Source organism: Triturus cristatus, chromosome 9 (assembly GCF_964204655.1).
Source record: "Triturus cristatus chromosome 9, aTriCri1.1, whole genome shotgun sequence".
In the NCBI taxonomy this organism is placed as follows: domain Eukaryota; kingdom Metazoa; phylum Chordata; class Amphibia; order Caudata; family Salamandridae; genus Triturus; species Triturus cristatus.
Window position 1 is genome coordinate 584589076 of NC_140592.1, and position 23464 is coordinate 584612539.

Below are 23464 nucleotides of genomic sequence, written 5' to 3' on the forward strand. Positions count from 1 at the left end.
GATCAGTGAGAAGGGCCTAGACCAACTTGTAGCCTTCATCAGTAGGAGGCTACTTCCACGGGAACAGAGGTGGAGTCCAATTGAGCGTGAGGCATTTGCTGTGGTCTGGGCACTGAAGAAGTTGAGACCATACTTGTTTGGGACTCACTTCCGGGTTCAGACAGAGCACCGGTCCCTCATATGGTTGATGCAGATGAGGGGTGAGAATCCAAAGTTGTTGAGGTGGTCCATTTCACTACAGGGGATGGACTTCAGGGTGGAACACCACCCTGGTACAGAACACGCCAATGCTGACGGTCTGTCCTGATTTTTCCGCCTTAGTGAAGTGAACTCCCAAGGGGAAGGATAGTTCTCTCCACATTTCAGCTGGAGGGGACACGTATTAGACCTGGTACCATTGGCGTGAGTATCCCTTCCATTTTTTGCTGTTGTCTCCTCTGTTTTTGATAGGTTTTGCTGATTTTAGATGCTTTGGGCACTGTGCCACTGCTATTCAGTGCCACAGTGCAAGTGCTCCCTATGGTAAATTGTTGTAATGAATTAGTGACTCCATGATTGGCTTGTTTGATTTACTTATCAGACCCTAGTACAGTGCACCATGTGCGCCCAGGGCCTGTAAATCAAATGCTGTTGGTGGGCTTGCAGCACTGGTTGCGCCACCCACAGAAGCAGCTGGTAAAGTGTGTCTCAGGCCTGCCATTGCAGAGCCTGTGTGCAGTCTAGTACTGCTAAGTCAACTTGGTAAGTGTACCCACTTACGAGTCCCTAAACCTTCCCTTTCCCTCCTAAGGTAGGCCTAAGGGCAGGGTGCATTGTAAGTATAAGGTAGGACATGCCCTGATGTGTGTGGCATATCCTGACTGTGAATTACAGCCAATTTCGTTTTTCACTATTGCAAGGCTACCTGTCCCCCTAGGCCAGAATGGGCAGTTTGATTATAACATGTTTTAATCCTACCTATCCCAGGGAACATGGTAGAAAAATGAATTTGGTATGCCTGGACTCAGAATAATAAAATACATCTTGGTTTTAACATTCTGTGTTTGAAAATACCACTTTTAGAAAGTAGGTATTTTCTTACCTAACTATTCAGCCTGTCTCTGCCAGGTTGTGTATTGCATGTCTGGTTTGTGAGTGACAGGGGCTAGGGTGGCTCCAGGAGACAGGGTGAGTCAGCACAAGGCCGAATAGACCTATCTGCATTGGGAGTGGTGGGAGGAGTAGCACCTGGGCCTGAATAGGGCTGTGCCTGCCTTCCACAATGCTGGCTCCACCCCCTGTGGTGTGTCTGATGACCCTTGCCCACACTGACAAAGGAAGAAGTTGTGCACTCGCAGAATGCACCCAGAACTGGTTTGGATTAAGTACAGGACCCTCTGCCTTCAGAGGACAAAGGATTTACTGGTATAAATACTTGGGCCCTGACCCCAGGACTTTAGATTACTTCTGGGAATCAAGACGGATCTTTTGCCAACTAGAGACCCCAGTTCTAACAACGGCATGTCCTTGAAATCACACAATCTGTACGTGGGACATGGTAACTGTTGACATGTCACACCATGGACAAGTAATGCATGTACCTCAACATCATGTCATGATGCTCAGTATCTTGCAGCCATACCAAGTGAGTGCAATGTAAACTGTGTGGTGTATCACAAGTAACATCCAAACATCTAACACAAAGCTTGTGGGGTGCTCTTCAATGACCATTTCACCTGTGTCCAACAGGAGATCAACAATTGACTGCTGTAGATGACAACACTGACCGGCAGAGCCAGTTTTCCCCCCTGGAACATGGACTCTTAGATGCAGACTCCCTGAGTTTATCGGATGCGGAGCCTGAACCTGGCCCATCAGGACTGCCAAGGCGCAGCACGTCTCAGGCCCCCACTGTCCCCACCACCACCACCTCAGAAACAACAACTACGCTGACCCCTGCTGCAACGACCTGTGCGGCCTTAACCACCACCACCAGTGCTGCTCGCAACACTCTCCCTGCCTCAGAGGATACCAACACCGCCCCACAATCTGAGGAGGGCAGGGAGAGTCTGCGGGTGTGTCAAGTGGCAACGTCACATGTCCGGGACAGCAGGGCCGGTGGGAGGGCACCTAGGGGACAAAATCGATAGGACACTGGGGCCGAAGCCCTGGCCAACATAGACAGAGTCCTTGGGGCATATGAACAAAGTCAGGGACACATGGGCCAGGTTCTGGAAGAAGTGCGTGAGCTCCACCTGCTGCTGAGGTCCATGGACACGCATATGGGCCAAATCGTGGACCTCATGGGCCAGCTTGTGGGTGTTCTGAGGGACAGTCATGCGGCCCAAAGGACAGTTCAACCTCCCTCCAGTGGCCCGCAGGTTGATACTCCTACCACCTCAGCTGCGGCCACAGAGAGGGGTGAGCTGGAACAGGATGACTCCTCAGACACCGCTGAGCCAGCAGCAGAGACCCCCCTGGAAAACGCAAAAGGGTCCGTCCAAGAAACACCATGGGAGTATCACATGGCAAAGCACCAGCCACACGGAAGTCGAAGAGCCAGCCATGATGGCACTTCTCTTCACCTTGAAATTCACTTTGTTGACTATCCTTACCCACACTGCCATGTTGATGGCAGGTGTCTGTTGGACTGTCTCACCACATCAATGTGGTGACTACTCTATTGTCTCGTCTACCATCACTGACAACTCATTCATTCACTTTGCACCATTTTCTTAAACATTACCTGTCTCTCACAAACACTCTTTGTAAATAAACACTCTTTACACACCTATGTCTTTGTGTTAGCTCCATCTTTATCACAGGATGTACAATGTTAACTCTGATTCCAATGTACCAGAAGCTCGGATTGTGACGAGGCATTGAGAGGATGAAGGGACCTAGAAAGACACAAGAGAACAACATTTACTTGTCAGGTGATGGCATCATAGCCAGTACACAACACAAGGTACACAAACCAGCACACATCACAATGAGAAACAATACCAACATAGCCATCATGTGGCTGGTCATGACTACACTGTGCCACAAACATCAGCCATCAGCACAGAGCCAACAACAGGCAGCAGTCAAAAAGCTCCCATAGGCCTTTTCACTACCATCACAGACAGTGGACAATGGCACTGTTGTACAATGTCACTCACACTCAAGGGAAGTAGCGGTTGATGAGCTGTTGACGCAGGTCGACACCTTCCTCCTCTCCACTATCCCCGTCACTGGACATGTGTGGGTTATCAGGCGGGGGCATCTGCTGCTCATCATCGTCCAGAATCAGGGGGATCTCTTTGCAAAAGGCCAGGTTGTGGAGCATGCAGCATGCAACTACGATCTGACACACTTTTTCGGGAGAGTAGAATAGTGCACCTCCGCTCTTGTCCAGACACCGGAATTTAGACTTCCGAAGAACAAAAGTACACTCCACCACATAACGTGTCCTCCCATTTGCATCATTGTAGCGGACTTCACCCGGGGTCCTGGGATTCCTCATTGGGCTCAGCAACCAAGGCCGGTTGGGATATGCAGAGTCACCTAGGTGTGAGATACAGAGAGCAATTTACTAATATAAACAGTAGCTGAGAACAGCATGTCACACATACAGCACACTACTTGACTCTGCGTACTCACACACAATCCACGCACGCTCCGGATGCAGATGTGCCATCAGCTGTGGTACGATGCTGTTACGCAGTATGTAAGAATCATGTGCTGATCCTGGGAATTTGACACAGACATGGGAGATTAGCATATCCGCTTGGTATACCACTTGCACATTAATGGAATGGAAATGCTTCCTGTTCCTGTAGATATGCTCACGTGCCTGTGGTGGAACCAGGCCAACATGTGTGCAGTTAATGGCACCAACAACATTAGGGATGTGGGCAAGGTCATAAAAATCACCCTTCACAGCTGCCAATTTATGTCTCCTGGGAAAATGGATGTAGCTGTCCTTGTAGGTCATCATAGCGGACAGGACATCACATAGCACAATGCTGAACATTGGTTGAGACATCCCACCTGCGCTGGACACCGTGTACTGGAACGAACCAGTTGCAAAAAAATTCAGGGCCGCCATCACCTGACATGTTGGTGTCAAAGCAGTCGGATAGGTTCTGCGAGGCCTCAGGTAGGGCTCCAACTGACGACATAGGTCTTGAAGGGTAGGTCTATCAAAACGGAATTTACGTATGATGTCCTCATCCTCCATGTCCGCAAGCAATGTGAATGGACGATGGGAAATCTGCCTCTTCTTCTACCACACATTGTCCAGTGCTTATCCTCCCGGCTACTACCACTAGTGCTGCCCGTGCCCGCAGCAGTAAGAAGGGTAGAGTGTCCTTCCCCCAGGCACCACTGCCCCTGCTCCTGTCTCCCCTGCTGCCCTCAGTGTTGAGGCAGTGGACCTTTTGCACCAGCTGTGTGTGGGTCAGACTACTCTCCTGAATGCCTTCCAGGATCATGACAAGAAGTTGGCGCATGTAGTTGCCTTCATGGAGGGCATTCATTCTGACGTAGGTGGGCTACACAGAACTGTCCAGTCTTTGTCCTCCACAGTGATGGCAGCCATTCAGCTGTCACAGGCTAAGAGTCCAGCTCCCTTCAGCAACCACCCTGCCAGTGGCAAAATCTGACGAGAGTGCCCACACACCACAGCCCTCAGGCTCCAAGTACTCAACACGCAGCACACAACAGCTGCACTCCAAGCAGCCCAGAGCGCAGACACCATCCCCAAAACAAAAAACAGGCACACAGGAGCGCAAAGGCAAAAGCCCTTCAGGTGACACTCAGGGCCATCAGGCCAAGAAGCAGGCCTCAGGGTCACATGCATCCAAATCACCCACATCCAAGGATACTCCCATCCCCAAACCTGCTCCCAAAGAAAAACAAACAGTTGCCCTGCCTGCTGTGAAGCTGGTGCTTGCAAAGAGTCCACACAAACAGCTCTCTAAGGCAGATTCACCCACAACCTCATCTCCCACCCACACCCCTGTAAAGCTGGGACAGGAGAGCAATGTAGGGGGGTTCACCTGGTCAACAGGGGATGGAGGGGAAAAGGCAAGTCCAGGCCAAGCGTACCACCAGATCCAGCAAATCCCCACAGGTAGAGCCACCTGCACCTGATGCACCTTTGGTGAAGAGTAAGGCTGTTGTGCCCGCCCCACTTCCCACTCCTACCAAGATAATTCTTACCTATCGAATCCCCAAGAAGTGGAGAGGCAACCTTCCACATTCACCCTCACACACTGTGTCTCACAGAAGCATGTCTCCGCCTCCTCATGCCACCATGCCACCCGGTCCAAGCAGCCCTCTGCCTCCCAAGCCACTGATGCCTCTACTTCAGCTGGTCCTCTCTCTCCCAGGTCCAGTCCTCCAACTGGCCCGATAATCAGCCACCTCCAAATTCAACTGACTGCCAAGTCTGAGGCAAAGTCCCCCTCCCAAACCCATCTCTCCCACAGCAGTGCTTGGACTGGCCATTTGTCTCCCCTGAGCTGTGGTGATTCCCGTGGCAGTGTACGGTGTTACCTATACCCTGTGCAGGTTCTCATGCACACATGTACATACTTTGAACTATGGACTGGCTAATGGCCTTGCTGTTTGTCACTTTGGATGCCCATTCCCTGTGCAGGTTCTCATGCACACATGTACATACTTTGATCTATGGACTGGCTAATGGCCTTGCTGTTTGTCACTTTGGATGCCCATTCCCTGTGCAGGTTCTCATGCACACATGTACATACTTTGAACTATGACTAGCTTTGATCTAATCTCTCATAGGGCTCTTTTTCACCGCTACTCCAGCACCAGGATACTCCTCAAAAGTGATAATTGCGCTTTACAAATACCTCATCAAATCAAAAAATCAAAATATGGACTGGCTAATGGCCTTGCTATTTTCTACTTTTGATGCCTATCTGGGTAATATGTAATATAGACAGTTACTCCTGTTGTCTGCTTTGTCAGTGTCCTTGCTAAATAAAATGTTTTCTGTATGGGTATGGCTGCATGTGACAAATGCTCTATATGCCACTTTAACATTGCCAATTGCTTATTTTACTGTTTCAGAGTTTGCCATAGGTGACAGGCACTTTAGTTCTTCTTGACTCTGAAGCTTGAGGGTGCAATGATGGTTGTTTATGATGATCTGCTGTTATCTTAATCATTCTATGGTCATGTTTGCTAAGTTGTACACATGTCATGTTATGATGCAATACCACAACAGAGGTGACTTCTATACACAAGATTACTTGCGGGTGGCCAGGGTCGTCATATCTGTGTGATCTTTCTTGCTGTGTGTACAGCAGTGTTGATGTGTGGTCATCTTGTGTAGGCCTGTCTTCCTAGTCACATGGGTACATTTGAATATGTGAACTTGAGTGGTCATACAATGTGATTGGGCTGTCATTGTCAGTAGTGTTGATGTGTGTGTGCTCCTGCAATGCAAACTGCATACATGTGTGATCCAGGTAATGAGTGACTGTTTGTTTAAAATGTCTGCCATGTGCTTCAGATTGTGGGCACATGTATGAGTTAGTAGGTTGGGCACTGTGCAGTGTGTTGGTGTGTCCTTGCACTCCTGGGGGACAGCGACTGGTTGTTGCTGCCAGTTGTGAGTATGCAGAGTGTGTGACTTCCAAGTCTGTGTTGTGTTTTGTTGATCAGCCATGTGTCTTGTTACTGTTTGTGCTCACTGTACAGACCTACTCAGCCACACTGACATTATTTGTGAGTTTTCTCATGCATTGCTGTCACTTGACCCATTTTTGGCTGTAGTATGGAATGCGGTATGTGGAATCATGCCATCCCCTACATGTGCTTCTGATGCCTACACATTGTGAGTAACTCCTCTATGTGTTTGTGTACTGTACAGTCCTCACCTGTTTACTACTGACGTACACACCACTTCAATCTCATGTCTTCCACCCCATGACTTGCCAGTGTGTGAGCCTCCCTGCCACTACATAGTGTGACACTATGCTTTGTGAGGCTAAACTGTGTACAGGACCAATGTGCCACTCAGGACAGTTTCCCAATTAGTTATGTGTTATTTTCTTCTACTGGTTTGCTGTCATGGTTGCTAATGTGCAGTGCATACGTTTGAGCAGCACAGTCCTCTAGTTATGTTGTTTGCCCCTGGGTTTCCCTTAGTTATGCATCTGTGGCTGATGGGTAAGCTGTATGTGTGTTTGCTGAGGTACTGCTACCCTCCTGAGTGTGATGTTCTCTGTGTGCTGTGATGATTTGTGTTGTGGGAGTTCATTGTGTGGCAGTCATATGTGTGTGCTACTGGTTTGGTTGGTGTGCACACACTGCTTGGTGTGCATGCAGTGCTACCCGTGAATGTTGCCTTGTACTTGCCTGGTGTGCATCTCCCTGCTGTCCAGCTGAGTTTGCAATGTGATGGATTGGTATGTGCATCTGTTGTGTTTTTGTTGTGGATGTATGCAGCGTCTGGCCTGCGTTGGCTCTTTCAACTGACGGATGCTATGTGTGTGTGATGTTCTATTTGCATGACATTGTTTGTGAGTAGTTGTTGCTGTGTGATACATTCTGATGTGTGTTGCAAGTGTAGTGTGCATTACTTGTGTGTCTGTCACATGCAGCTAGGTGGATTCTTGTTCCTGAGCTTGTTTTGAGTGCAAATTGGTGGTTTATCCCCCCATTTTTGACCTGTCACTTGTCAGGATTGTGCATGTGCATGCTTGTGGTACACTATGACACCATGTTCACTTGATGAGTGGGGTGGTGTCTCTGTCTGTGCTAGCTGATTGTCCCATTGGTCCCAGTTAGTGTTCATGATTGATTTTTGATGATGCAATTCTTGTTTGTGTTGTCTGTGCTTTGGCCCTGAATGACAATGTTGTGTACTCCTGTTCTGTCTAGAGTCACATTGCCTTTCCACTGTTTGGCTGCACTTGTGTGGGCTTGTTGGACTTCTGTGGATGTTGTTTGTGAGCTTTGTGTTTGGCTATTGTTTTTGTGTCAGCATTGGTTCAGGCATCCCTGAGTGTGAGTGGGATATTTGTGGATGCACCACAGGGAGTGTGATTGGTTGTTATTGAACTCACAGGACATCAGTTTGACCATTATGTGTGTTTCTCACAGGTGTTGAGTGTTGCAGGCGTGAGGTGGGTAGAGGAGGGGTATGTATGAAGGTCCTACTTATGTTTGACAGTCAAGGAGTGTGACAATGGGCCATGTGTGTTGTACTGATGACATACACATGTCAAGTAAGTTGACACAGATGTGTGGCTGGTCCCTGTATGACTTCAGACACTTCCTATCATTCCTGTGCCTATGCATGGCTTGCCTTGATGTCTCCCTGAGTTGTTGCACAGAGGTCACTGTGGTTTAATTTCACTCACTGTGTCAACCAGGTCTGCTTTGATGGCCTAAGGGTGGTGTGATATGTTCCTTCTCTTGCATGTGATGTACAGATGCTATGTGGCTTGCTCCATGGTTTTCCAGCACTGTCCACTTCACTTTTGGCTGGCCCATTTATTGTCCTCCATTGCTGCTGACCTATGGTATGAGTATGTGGCTGGTGTCAGTGTTGGGTGTATGTGAGTGACTTAACAGGCAGTGTGAACAGTTCAGTGGATGTTCATAGGCAGTGTGAGTCTCCATTTTGTAATCATGCTCAGTTTGCTTCACATGAGTGGAAGGTAGGTGTGAGAAGGAGGGTTGTCCAGTCCCTGAGCTTCTGTGCAGGGTGTTCCTCTTCACCTCCACCTTCCCAGTCAATCTCCCTTGTCCTTTGATGTGTGAGGTGCAAGGCCTGGCTACACCTGGCAGATTAATTTTCAGGGGGGCACAGGAGGAGCATACAGAATGATCCCAAATAGATGTGGGAAGCGTAGGGTGGAAAGGGTGAAGGTGGTGCCCTGTGAATCTTGGCGGACTGCCCATGCCTGGCGCAGGCCCTGACTACTACATTGTGCACAGGTTTTCCCGCATCTTCACCGCGGCGGTGACGTGACAGGAAGATTGCAGCGATTTCGCGGTTGATGGGTGACCCGGATGCAGAGGGGTGATTTTCTGACAGGTAGGACATGTGTGAGTACACTGGGGGACGTGTTCCTGTCCCCACCAGATTGTCTGATGTGGACAGGAAGTTGTTTATTGTGGTTGTGTGCGGAGTTATGTATTTGCGTACCTGCAGCGTTGTCCACGACGGTGCATTATTTGCTGGGAGTGGATGAGGTACAGTAGTGGAAAGGCTTGCAGAGCTGGATCCATTGCAGTCAGGACCGGGTGGAGGGGACCGGGAATCTGGTTTAGTGCTCTGCTGTCATGCTTCCGCCGTCTCAGGGTGGGTGAATTCTCCGCTGCGGTGTGATGGGTTGTTTGCTGCATCGTGATTTGTACGGCGCACGGGACGTCATTCCGCATGGTGGTGTGTCTCTATTAGCTGCCTCTGCCGCGGTGGCGGGCGCACATTTCTGGCGGTTCACGTCACTCCACAGCGGATGGAAAATGGACTATGTTTGCCCTTTGTAATATAGCGGGCATGAGGACCATTGCTGGAGTGCGGAAAAATACATTTTCTGCCAGCACCGCGGTTGTGCCTCCGCTCGCCATCCTAATGAGCCCCTATGGGATGTATTGCAGGATATAAGAGAGGCAAGCAATAGCTCCCAGGAACCCCCAACCAAAATGCTAAAAGATCCTAAAGTCCCGAACACATCAGAGGCCTACTACCACCTATACCCACTTTCATTTAATTGCACAAACTAACAAAGCCATACGTGATACTCCTCCTGCTCCTAGATGATACCAAGACATAGAAATACCTGAACATTTAACAATGACATACAAGGCCTGATTATGATATTGGGCAATCGGACCGACAACTGCGGCAGTCAGGAGACCACCTGACAAGAAGTCGGTGGTCTCACTGCCCAATTACGATGCGACTGCCAGGCTGGGAGTCGCAAAGTGCTCCTTTACATGGCGGCTTGTGCTACGGCCCAGGAGAAGAGCCATAGTACAAGCTGACGTATAAAGGAGCACTTCCTCCACCTCGATGCATTGTGTGGCAATCACCGTGTGGTGCATGGCACACGGTGCATGGAGGTACATGGGGCACTACATGTGCCCCCGGGCCACTTTCAAGTGGCCAACGATGGAAGGGAGACTGTTTAGGGCCCACAAAATCCATTTCTGACAGCCTTTTCATGTTGGAAAGACCACCAAAGGGAAAGCAATACAGTGGTCCTATCAAAATAAGGTAGGTGGGACCACACACTCATTTTTGGACGGTCACCTGCCCGATACGATGGCAGTCAGCCGACCGCCATAGTAACGAGGTCCTTCGTGTAGAATAGCTACAAGCAGCCAATTTGCCTTTCAAATAAAAAAATGTATGGCACTATCCTGTGTGCCTGTCACAGAGGTAGATAACCACTACAAGTTCCTAATAGAAAGACCTTTATACCTACAAAACAAAGGTAGACTAAGCCCCCTAATTGATTATTTCAAAGAGACTTGGGTTGGCAGACTGCATTACTCTGAAAACAGACACCATCTGAAATTTGAAATACCATGGTGGAATGTCTATGACAGCACCTTGGCACAGGAAGCCAAAACAAACAACACAGCGAAAGGATGGCACAATGCCTTCTAATAAATAGAGCAACCTGTTACCCAAATTACACCAAAACTTAGCAAACAAACCAACAAAATGTACAACATGCTACAATGTAAAGTCAAAATATTCATAAACAACAAAGAAATGGATTACCTAGAAATAATAGCCAAAAGTATATTATAAAATAAATAAGAACCTACAAAAGTCCCAAAATACTGTCACAAAGACTAAACCAACATCACAAATCATTTTTATATAACATATAATATGTTATTACATCAGTCTAAACATTGAATAAAAGTCCAATGTTAAATGAGACTGTGATCATAGAATAATATATGAATTATTTACATTAAAAATCTAAACTTCACCAACCAAAAAGTTCAAAGAATAAACTCAATCCATCACATAAACTAAATACAACGTATAAACCACACATTTTTGAATAACAACAATATATTATTTACATAAACAATAAAATGTAACATGTTCCACCCAAAACATATAAAATAAATATGACTTACTGTTCTGCAGCAAAAGAACAGATGATGGATGGAATGCCAAACAAATCAAACATTCACACCAGTCACAGATCTTGGTTAAATCTATTGCTTTTTTTGCTCACCATGCCATTCCAGTTTGGACCCAGCCATTTGCAAATCAGTCTTCACCCTAGTCCCAATGGCAACAACCCAGCCTGAACTGCGAGTTTAGCAGTCCTCCTGTAGGACAGCCACCACTCCGCCCACAGGAGGACTGCCAAGACCGTGGTGCACCTGCCCGCCGGATTCTGACTTGTATCCAAGGCGGGTGGGCAGGCAGTGCTATGACAGTCTCACGGCGACAGCTATGTCAGGCTCATAGGAGAGTCTTAACAGCGGACCACCACCGTGACAGCTCCTGCAGCATGGTCCTTCACGGTGTGGCATGCAGCATGTTGTGCATGCCACACCATGCAGGAATGGGATGCAATTCCAGTGGGGAACAACATGTTTCCTCAGTAAGCAACACCAGACCCAGAGGCAGCATAGGGCACTGGTAGGGCCCTCTTACTTGCATGTCTGCTACCCTTTTCATGCCAGGCTCACTGCCATGAATTGGGCAGTGGATCCACAAGTCAGAATATGCTTTGCGGTGCCGCATTGGCGCTGCTACATATTCCTGCCCCTTTCTGCTCTGCTACCTCAGCGAGATCCGGTATTCCGACGGAGACGTGGTCCTGTGGTGTCCTGACTGGCACACTTGGAATATAGCAGGAGGACCTGCAGTGCTAGCGCCATACTCGGAATAAGCCCCTAAATATATTTTGGAAATGTTGCAATTTTTTCCAAATATTAGCTTATGAATTATGAAAATAAACATTTTCGTCTCGATTATACACTCTGAAATTTGGCATACATTATCTATTCAACTAAGCAAAAAGACTAATTTAGTAGGCTGGACTACACACGGGAAAGCTACCTACAGGTAGTTGTAGAGATTCCAGTAGCTCATGAGTTGGAGAAGCCTGAGTTTGACACAAAAGGGGTGACATTTGCTATTCCCACTTCAATCCGTATCAATTTGGAGAAGAAGTTAGACACTAAAGGGGTGACATTTACTATACCCACTCCAATCTAAACCAGTTTGGGGTAAGTGTTGGACACTAAAGGGTGACATTTACTTTTACCACTCCAATCTATACCAATTTGGAGAAGGTGTTAGACATTAAAGGGGTGACATTTACTATTCCAACTCCACTCTATACCAATTTGGAGAAGGTGCTGGAAACTAAAAGGGGAACCGCACTATTCCCACTTTAATGAGAACTATTTTGAAGAAAGTGTTGGGCACTAAAGGGATGGCATTTACTATTCCCACTCAATTCTAAACCAATTTGGGAAAGGTGTTTGGACACTAAAGGAATACAGTTAGTATTTGGATTTTATGGAAGTCACTACACACTAAAAATGTAATATACGCAATCAATACTCCATACTCACACATCCTTTTTTAGCTATAAAATAACTTAAAAATTACTTTAAAAACACACTGACCCAAAATAAAGACCTATATATTCATAACTAAACATTTAAATATAATAAGGATTCGTATCACTATTAATAAGTAATATATATTCAAAGAAAGATTTACTACCATTCCTATTTTGACATTAACAAGATAATATACTGCAAAATTAACAATTATAAAAAATAAAAAATATTTTGTTACATGTTTTATTTCAGTGTAATATATTTCTGAAACTATACTCTCAACAACAGAACTGTTTCCAATATTAGACAGAATAAAAATTAGATTGTTGATTTTTTCTTAACAAATGCCATAAATAAACTAATACCATATAAATGTACAACAAAATATGAATTTACACATCATAATTAATACAAATTTATATTATTTTCATATTATATTCAAACAACATTTCAAAAACGTTTCAAATAAATGTAAATATCAAACTAAATTGTGTCCCCAAAAGTGTTTACATTTACATTATAGTTTTCAACATAATTTTTTTTTTATATTTTACATTTGATTCTATTTTGCATTTTCTTGACACTTAAATTAAAAATATTTAAAAAATTAAATGTATTTTACATTATTAAAATAAATTTTCAATTTATTTTTAGTTTTCATAAATGTGTTGTAATTGCAATAATTTTAAAATAAAATATTATTTCCAATTGAATATAATTATCTATTCAAAATTAATATAAATTATCTATTTAGAATATTAGTGTAACACAAAAATACAAAATATTACTGTACCAGTTTGCATATCATTTCAATGAGGAACATTACATTTAAATTAAATTATCCACTTTTTAATAATAGCCCCACCCTTACCGCCAATATCAAGCTGCTAAATATAAAACATTATAAATCCATGTTTTTTAGACATAAAAGTAACTAAGAATACTAATTTCAACATTTGCATAAAATAATAAATTATCTTCTTAAAAACACAATTTCAAAAAAATGTAACATATTGGAACTTATTACGATGTTGGGGGAACTTGCGTCCGCCCGACCCCGTAACGGTATGGGAACCGCCCGACTATTGGTCGGCTGTTCCCCATACCTAATTACAATGTGACCACACATGGTGCTGTCGCAAACTCCCATTTCCATATGGGAGCTTGTGCTGCGGCCGTAGGCCAATCCATGAGAGTATCAATAATGGAACATGGTAACAGCTGGAAACCCCAAATCAGTCAAGGGCAGACGTGGGGGATCGTGACCTCGCCCTCTCCAGAGGGGATCGGGCTGGGTCGGCAGACTTTTTGCAGTCCTTCAGAAAAAGTTCAACCTGGGACGGATCCTGAAATACATGAGGCTTACCGTGATGGACTACCCGTAGCCGGGCCGGGTATAGCATGGAATATTGAAGTCCATTTTGAAGCAGTCGTTTCTTGACCTGTCCAAATTTACGACGTGCCTCTTGCACTGACTGTGTAAAATCCGGAAAGAAGGATAATGTGGTATTTTCAAACAGGACAGGTTGCTTTTCCCTGGCTAGCCGGAGTAAAGTGTCCCGATCTCTGTAATTTAAGAAGCGGATGACCACAGGCCTCGGGGGCGCCTCGGGCACGGGTCGGGGGCCCAACGTGCGATGAGCCCGCTCCACCACCAGCTGTGAAGAGAAGACATCTGCGCCAAAGAGGTCAGTCAGGAGTTTTTCGATGAAAAGTTCCATTTTCCCTACAGGGGTAGTCTCCGCCAGACCAATAAGGCGCACGTTGTTGCAGCGTGATCTCGCTTCCAAGTCCTCGTTCTTGTCGGCGATAATTTTCAACAATCTCTCCATTTGCGAGACCTTGGACGTGGTGGCCAATGCCCCATCCTCTAGCTCCGAGATCCGCTGTTCCGCCTCCTTAGCCCGCTCTTCTTGCTGGTCCAGTCTGTGTACCACGGAGTCCAGGCGACGAGACATGCCGTCAATCTTAGAATCAATGGACGTGAGGCTGGTCTGCATGTTCAAAAGGAGTGCCTTCCAATCCACCTCATCGGCGTCGCCCACATCGGACTCACCATCTCCCGGCGGTGGGACCCGGGGTTTCTTCTTTTGAGTCTCGAATGGGAGCCGGGATTGTTTAGCGTCTGCCTTCCCCATTATGTTAATTGACGACCAAGTCCCCAAGTTTGATGACCAACACGGAGCAGTCTCGATATGAAAGTCAACGTCTGGGCGCGTGTGGCAATATGGGATTTTAGGCAGCACGTCGAACACTCCTCATCAGGACTCACTCTCAATGGCAGCCAAGCGGAAGGCCCACAGATATGTAGACAGGTGGGAGACCTGCAGCACAGGGCGCCAGATTCAGGGGCCCCTGCCAGAAGAGGGGTCGCGGCCTCGGCAATATTGCCAGCCGGGCACCCCCCGCAAAGTCAGCCGGCCACCAGCTCCAGCAGATCCCACGGTGCTCAAGGCGAACCCTCCCATTCAGCAACGCAACTCACTTTCCACCGTGTTGGTCATCAAACTTGGGGGTAGGGAGGGCCTCACACGAGGGGTTGACAGCACTGCTTCCCAGCGAGGCACCAGAAGCCGCTCGCGACCCGCGCCCTCCACCGGGTCTCCTTCACCCGCAACTTCCGTCCGGGTCGACCAGATCCAGGATCTATAGCAGGCAAGTCCCTGCAGCAAACACGGAGGGGGGGACAGCAGCAATCAAGATTCCATTACCTCCGTTGGTCGTAGAACGCGCCGATCCTCACAAATCCCCAGCCGAGAACAGTCTCTAAATGGCAGCCTTGCAATCTGATGCCTCCCGCACGGCCAAAGCTCGCCCCCGCCTTACCGGCACGTCGGATGGTCCGTAAAGAGCAGCAGGGGTCCCGCACCAGAACCGGACACCAGTCTCCTCCTCCGCCAGGCGGCCACGCTCCACGGCCTAGCGCGCACGCCAAATCCCCGCCGCAGCGTGTGCACGGCGGCCGGCCCTCGCGTTCCAATCGATCAGCAGCTGCGGTCGCAGGAAGTTTCGGCGGTCACCGCTGCCAAACCGCTGATCAGAATGACCTGCAATTTCGTGTGGGTAGTCTTCGGTCCTAGCCCCACCAGTCGAGCTGGTCAGATCTGCGGTCCCCAGATGCAGGATGGACTAATGAAGAATTGAAGCGCCTGGCTGGCGAGAGCCTCACTGATGTGCGGCCATGTCGGTCTGGCGCCCTCTAGCGCCCCAAGCCCCATATTAAAGTTGCACGTGTAGTCTGCTGACTCACGTATAAAGGAGTAATGAAACTAATGCTTATAGTGTGATTTAGGAGTGTGTTTAACAGTGTAAAGGCCTGATCGCATATGCGTTTAAAGAGAAAGGCCTGTTCATGTCTTATGTTAGCTAAATGTTGTAGGCCGAAAATGATTTCCCTTGGTAAAGGCTTTGGGTTTCAGGATGATGGAAAATCTTAGAGAAGTGAAAAGTTTTCGTTCCCATGTTTCTGTTGCAGGTGCAAGGACATTTAGCTCGTTAGAGAGACTAGGTCTTTGTTGTAGGAGTTAGGATGGTACGAGAAGCCAATATGGGAGTACATTGGAATTTACGGATGATACTTTCAGCAGAGATGGTGCCTGGGACCCAAGGTCAAGCTAACCGTTGTTGGATTGAATACAAGTTTCACTGGAAAAGTACTGGAAGAAGACCTGGCTGAAGAGGTGTGCCGAAGGGCGTGTTCTATGTTTTTGGGATTTTGTATTAGGGACAGTGCCCCGATGGTTGAGCAGTTGAGGTTTAGATGGGAAGCTAGAAGGAGCATCTTAAAACGAGCTCTGACTGAGTGAGTGTACTTCTAAGGAAGTCTTAACTTCTGACACCTTTTTACTCTCTTGCTGGGAGGGAAAATGTAAAGTAGGGATGTCACCTTAGAGGTAGAGTAGAGATAGACTAACTGCTTTTTCTTTTAGGCTAATGACTTCTAATGTAGAGTCTGGACTAATTATTGCATCTCTGATGCCATTGGGACTGATTCTTCTTCTTATTCTGAGTCGAACAAGACTCCTGCGTAGGCTCTCTTTTGTATTAGTGCCCATTTATTTTCTTCACCTTGTACTGAGGTGTTTGTATGTGCAGTTATTCTTGGTTGTAATAAAATCTTAAAAATTTAGATTTGGAGTCAGTGGTCCTTGGGAACTGAGATTTGATTCTGATGATTATGTATTAAGAATTGGACTTCCTCCCCTCTACACTATTTAGCAGCTAAAAAGATCCTGGCGACCTGAGAGGATTCTTGGCGGTTGTAAGGTAGGCAAGAATCCGGCTGCATCAGTTGGTAGCAGAGTAGGATGGTTATCTCTAATAGTGATGGGAGATTTAGATCAAGATAAGAGATTCTAGAGGTCCATGGAATTCGAGTGATGGGGACCTATTGGATGGTGAGCGGCAGACGACGGCAATTGATGGAGATTGATGGAGAGCAGTGGTGCGGCGGAAAGCAGCAGTTTGTGGAGGAGTGAGTATGAACAGGGTGATATGTTTTGCAGATTGCGGTGTTGATTTGATTGTGTGATGTCTTGCGGAGTTAGTATGAGAGTTGAGTGATTGTGAGATCAGGCTCTGAGAGCGCGCAGACCGGGGATTCTTAGACTCAACGAGCAGTCTGAGAAGTTGTGGTGTAGAAGACACCCAAGGTAGATTTGTTGACCATTGAAAGGGGATCGTGAGACGTCATCGATTACCCAGACCGAGATAGGGGGAGCGAATGTGTGAGTGCGTGAGTAACCGACGCTGGTCGTGGGTTGTTGTTTGTGGAACATTGAGTGTTTGAAGCCTATCAGTTGAGGCGATTGTCCGGTCGTATGGCGGACAGACAGTTGCCAGTTTTGAGGTCAACAATTTCGAGAGACTGTCGGAGGCAGTCAGAGAAGTGATTGTCCGGTTGTTTTGTGGACAGATCATTACTTCAGAGTGTGAATGGGATGAATGCAAGGGTGAGACGCAAATTGTGAAGGAGGGAAACTGCTGCGAGCTGAGGAAGTGTGATATCAGAAGGTGTCACGCTGTGATAGGTCGATTGGTGTGAGTCACGCTGCTATTGGTGGATTGACATCAGGAAGTGAATGAAAACATTGTGCGCGATCAAAAATTTGTTCATCATGAAATGTTTTAAGATTTTCCAAGAATTATGTAGAGGTGACAAACATGTGGTTACTCGAGGGGGAGAAGAAGCCCCTCCTGAGGATACTCCGGCGCATGATATGGCAAGGAATGTGGGATTGCATACTATAATTTGGCTTGAAAATTGGCATAAAATGATACATGGCGAGGGAGAACTGGCTTTCCCACGATATGGTACTTTCAGGTTGGAGGTGTTGTATCAGTTGAAATTTGTAATGTCTTCATTCGATCTCTGCCGAGACCAACTCAGTTTGTGGCATTGCATGCATGGATCAGAACAGCGTATGACAGGAAAAGAGATCGAAGTCAAGAAGGGGTGAAGAAGTCAATTAAGGCATTCCAGGATGCGAGGTGGGATGCATTAGAGAAGAGGTGGAGAGTAGAAACTATAGAGGGAGACAGATTGTACCCACTACTGGAGGAAACAGACAGTGCTAAGGCAAAGAGTGTAGATGACGATGACAGTGATACAGATGACAGCCTAGTAGAGAGGTTGCTGTCCGAGAGACCACCTCCATTCAAACCAGATTCCTATGAAGGGAAGTCGGCTCAAGCAGAAGGGACTAGTGGATTACAGACTCAGTCAGAGGTGAGAGTAGTAGGGAAAATTTCGACAGGGACTGAGGACATGAAAAATCAGTCTGTAGCAAGCACAGAGGTTGGGAGAGGTGTGAGGTTACCGGATGCCTTAAAGGTACCGGTTACCATTGGACCTATTGTTTCAGTTTACGACCCAGATCAAGAGAGAGTTGGTAGTCTAGCACAGTCAACTGCAGGATCAAGGAGTGTGGTTGAGGGAAATGGATCAGTGAGTGGAATGGAGCAGACTCCTAAACCTATAGAATGGAGTACTTCATTGCCGGCCACCGCAGACTCCTCTAGGGGACAGGTGGATGCGAGATCAGTAAGACCCAGGTCTTTGGCCGAGTCAAGATCAGATCTGAAGATGTGGGCACCCCCTGTAAAGAATCAGTGTGAGAGAACCGTAGAGAGTGAGGAGCAAGGTAATTCCGGGAACCGATCAGTCTCTAGGAATATGACAGAAGAGAATAGACTTCGAGAACAGGAGTGCGTGTACGACAAACGGAATGGGGCAGCTTGTCAAGAAATACTGAAGGGTGCCCTGAAAGGGAGGATGTTAGATGTAGTAAGGTTGAAAGCAGAAGTAGATGAAATAATACATGGAAATTTGCCTCTTGAAAGGATAAACATGTATGAACAAGATGAGTTACTTTTTGAAGCAAAGGATGTGACTCGCAAGGCAAGAACTGCACATGAGAAATTGTCAGAATTGCCCAAAAAGTATGAGGTGGATATGTCTAAAACGAAGTCACTACAGGGAAGCCATAGATTGCAGTATAGCGACCAAGAACTGGAAGAGAAAAGGGTCATGGGGTTGAGGACCCATATCAAAGTTTTGATTATAGCAATGCGTGCATAGATCATGCTTGATAAATGGGAAGAAAGGTGGTCCAAGAAGAAGAGTTCTAAGAAGATGGCAGGAGAGACGCCACCTCCAGGTGGGGGGACGGCAAATATAACAAATTTCCCTTTACGAGAGGTACAGAATGGAGGGCACGTGCATGTGCCTTGGAGTAGGGGTGATTTGGCAGCCTTCACAAACGATTTCCCTCGCTTGAGGGAGAACACAGTCGAGTGGTACAAGCAGGTTGATAGGTTTGTTAAGATTTCAAAAGTGTTGTGGATTGATTTGAATACGTTGTTTGAAATTGTGGTTCCAGGCGATTTATGGTCTGCATGTAAAATTGCTGTTGAATGGTCCGTCACCCATAGTTGTGAAGATGTTTGAGCAAGTGATTACGTGGCTAAAGTCAAAAATTTCACCTCAAGATATTGAATGGGTTAAGATAGATCGGACAGTCCAAGAACCAAAAGAGACAGTGCATGAGTACTATGAACGCCTCTTGCAGGCCTTCAAGCAGTACAGCGTATTAGATGCCTTAGATACAAAAGACATGGGACAGTTTGTTTCAAAGTTTGTGTTGGGGTTGAGACCAGAGGTTAGTCTTATGATACAGCTACATCTGATTTGTTGGCAGAATAAACCGGTGCATGAGATCTTGCAGTATGCCAGATACTGCAGTGATGAAATAGAATCGAAGCACAGAAAGTTGAAGGACAAATTGATGCTTGTTCAGATGCAAACGGCTCAAGCTCAACCTAGTGGAGGGACGTTAGGAAGGAGGCAGGGAAATAACCAAGGAGGAAATCAGAATGTCCAAGGTCAGGGAAGACCCAAGCCAGTTGATCCCAAGACAGGAATGGATGTGGCGACATTGAAGAAGACCACTGCGTGTCATCTTTGTCACCAGATTGGGCATTGGAAACACAAGTGTCCCTTGAACCCAATAAATCAGGTGCAGCAAGAAGTAGAGATAGCTCAGGTACCTGTACCTGAAGCAGTTCCTACAGTGACGAGACCAAGGCCGGTGAAAGGGGGGACATTTAGTCCGCAGGTACAAGTTCCCCAGCCACCTAGAGTTCAAGGTGTTCAGCAGGGAGCTCGGACTTATCAACAGATGCCCTTGTTCGAAGGGTATGAGGACTTCAGTCCAGACCCGTCGGCCTGACGGTGCCTGATGGGGGAGGAAGACTGCACACTTGGAGCTGTCTTGGAGGTAGACCACAGGGGACCATTTGTAGAAGCAGATGTTGATGGTCACCCTACCAGCTTTTTGATTGACACTGGTGCTACCCGGTCTACTGTGAGATCAGCAGTAGTCCCTAACCTACCCCTCTCGGGACAATCAATCCAAGTTGTTGGTGTAGCAAACAAGAAAATGACCAGTCCCTTAACAGAGCCATTTCCTGTGAGAACAGGAACTTTCCAGGATCAACACCAGTTTGTGGTGTGTGACTCGAGTCTAGTTTGCCTGTTAGGAAGAGATCTGTTGTGCAAACTGAATTGCACCATTTACTGTACACCGAAGGGAGTTGAAGTACAGACAAAGGATGATGATGCGACCTTCAAGGTTGCAAATCAGCGCTTGCGTATAGAAATGTACCCAGCGCTGACCGTGGAGGAACTTCCACTTGACTTGAGGGATTCTGTGTCACTCGATGTGTGGGACTTCACTGGAGAGGAGATTGGATTGATCAAAGGTGTAGACCCAGTGAAGATTCAGGTCAAGCCGAACGTAGAATTCCCTAGGACGCCCCAGTACAATTTGTCACCCGAGACTATTGCAGGGATCAAGCCTGTAATTGAATCTATGATCAAGCAGGGAATCCTGAAAGAGATCATGGGTAGCCCATGTAATTCACCTATCATGGGACTACAGATACCGAGTGGGAAATTCAGGATCGTGCAGGACCTGCAAAAGATCAACACGATAGTTGTTCCATGTTGTCCGGTGGTACCGAATCCATCTGTGATCCTGTTTCAGATTCCATGTGAAGCTGAGTGGTTTACAGTGATTGATCTGTGTCAAGCATTCTTCTCAATCCCACTCCATGAGGAAAGCCAATTTCTTTTTCTTTCCGGCTGGAAAACCGTGTGTGAACGTGGTGTCGTATTCCCCAGGGGTACACAGAGAGTCCATCGATCTTTAATCAGATCCTGAAGAAGAATCTTGAGAGTCTTGTGTTGCCGCAGAACTCCGTTCTGGTGCAATACATCGATGACTTGCTCATTGCTTCAGAAACAGAGGACACTTTCAGAATTGATACCATTGCTTTACTGAATCATTTGGCAGAAAATGGACACAAGGTGTCCCCAAACAAATTGCAGTACTGTCTGAGTGAAGTGCAGTATTTGGGTCACCTTACTGAGAAGGGCAAGAGAAAGGTGTCACCAAATCGCGTTGAGGCCATTATGAACATGCCTGTGCCTACCACGCAGAGAGAAGTCAGAATATTTTTGGGGATGGTTGGCTACTGTCGCCAATGGATTCACAACTTCTCCTTTCAAGCGAAGCCTTTACAATGGCTGACACACAAAAATGTGAGTGATCTGGTACCATGGGACAATGACTGTGTGATGTCATTTTTAAGGCTGAGAGAAGCCATGTGTCGCGCTCCAGCTTTGGGAATGCCCGATTACAACAAGGCTTTCACATTGTTCTGTTGCGAGAGAGAAGTGCTGTGCATTGTCAGTTGTGACTCAGAATCATGGAGGTGTCCGTAGACCAGTTGCCTACTATTTAGCTACTTTAGATCCAGAAGCTTCTGCGTTGCCTGGATGTCTAAAGTTCGTTGCTGCAACAGGTGTCAGCATTGAAAGGTGTGAGAGTATTGTCATGGGGCATCCACTTACAGTTTATGTGCCACACTCTGTTGAACTGTTGATGATGAGGACCAAGACACAGCACCTCGCGAACAACAGATTAACACGCTATGAGCAAGTTATACTTGCTGCAGAAAATGTGACTTTGAAGAGGTGTTCTGTTTTGAAACCTGCAACATTGATGCCTATCCCAAATGCAGATGGTGAAGATTGTGAGGATCACGATTGTCTTGATGTGACTGATCTATGCACCAAACCGAGACCAGACAATGTTGATGAACCACTCCCTGACCCTGATGAAATTTTCATAGTACTCATGCACTGTCTCTTTTGGCTCTTGGACTGTCTGATCTATTTTTACCCAATCAGTATCCTGAGGTGAAATTTTTGACTTCAACCATGTAATCACTTGCTCAAATTTCTTCTTGACTATGGGTGACGGACCATTAGAAACAGGATCCCTTTCGGGCTCGGAAGTCGGCCATTCAACAGCAATTTTACATGCCGACCATAAATCGCCTGGAACCACAATGTCAAACAACGTGTTCAAATCAATCCACAACACCTTTGAGATCTTGACAAACCGATCAACCTGCTTATACCACTCGACGGGCTTCTCCAGCAAGCGGGGAAAATCGTTCGTAAATGCAACCAAATCACCCCTACTCCAAGACTCATATCCTCCATTCTGTACCTCTCGAAAAGGGAAATTTCCTACATCCACCATCCCCCCACCTGGAGGAGGCATCTCTCCTACCATCTTTTTAGAACTCTTCTTCTTGGACCACCTTTCTTCCCATTTGTCAAGCATGATCCATGCACGCATTGCTATAATCAAATCCTTGATGTGAGTCCTCAATCCCATGACCCTCTTCTCTTCCAATTCTTGGTCACTGTACTGCACTCTATGGCTTCCCTGCAATGATTTCGTTTTAGACAGGTCCACCTCATACCTTTTAGCCAATTCTGACAATTTCTCATGTGCAGTTCTTGCCTTGCGAATCACATCCTTCGCTACAAAAAGTAACTCATCTTGTTCATACATGTATATTCTTTCAAGAGGCAAATTTCCACTTATTATTTCATCTACTTCTGCTTTCAACCTTACTACATCTAACATTCTCCCTTTCAAGGCTCCCTTCAGTATTTCCCGACAAACTTCCCCATTCCGTCATACTTGCAGTCCGGTTCTCCAGGTCTATTCTCTTCTGTCATATTCCTAGAGACTGGTCGGTTTCCTGATTTGCCTCGCTCCTCACTCTCTACCATTCTTTCACACTGATTCCTTACAGGAGGTACCCACATCCTCAGATCCGACCTCGACTCGGCCAAAGACCTTGGTCTTGCTGATCTCGCATCCACCTGTCCCCTAGAAGAATCTGCTGTAGCTGGAAATGGCGTACTCCATTAAATAGGTTTTGGAGTCTGCTCCATCCCCCTCACTGATCCATTTCCCTCTTCCACACTCCTTGATCCTGCGGTCGACTGCACTAGACTACCAACCACGTTATTCTGAAA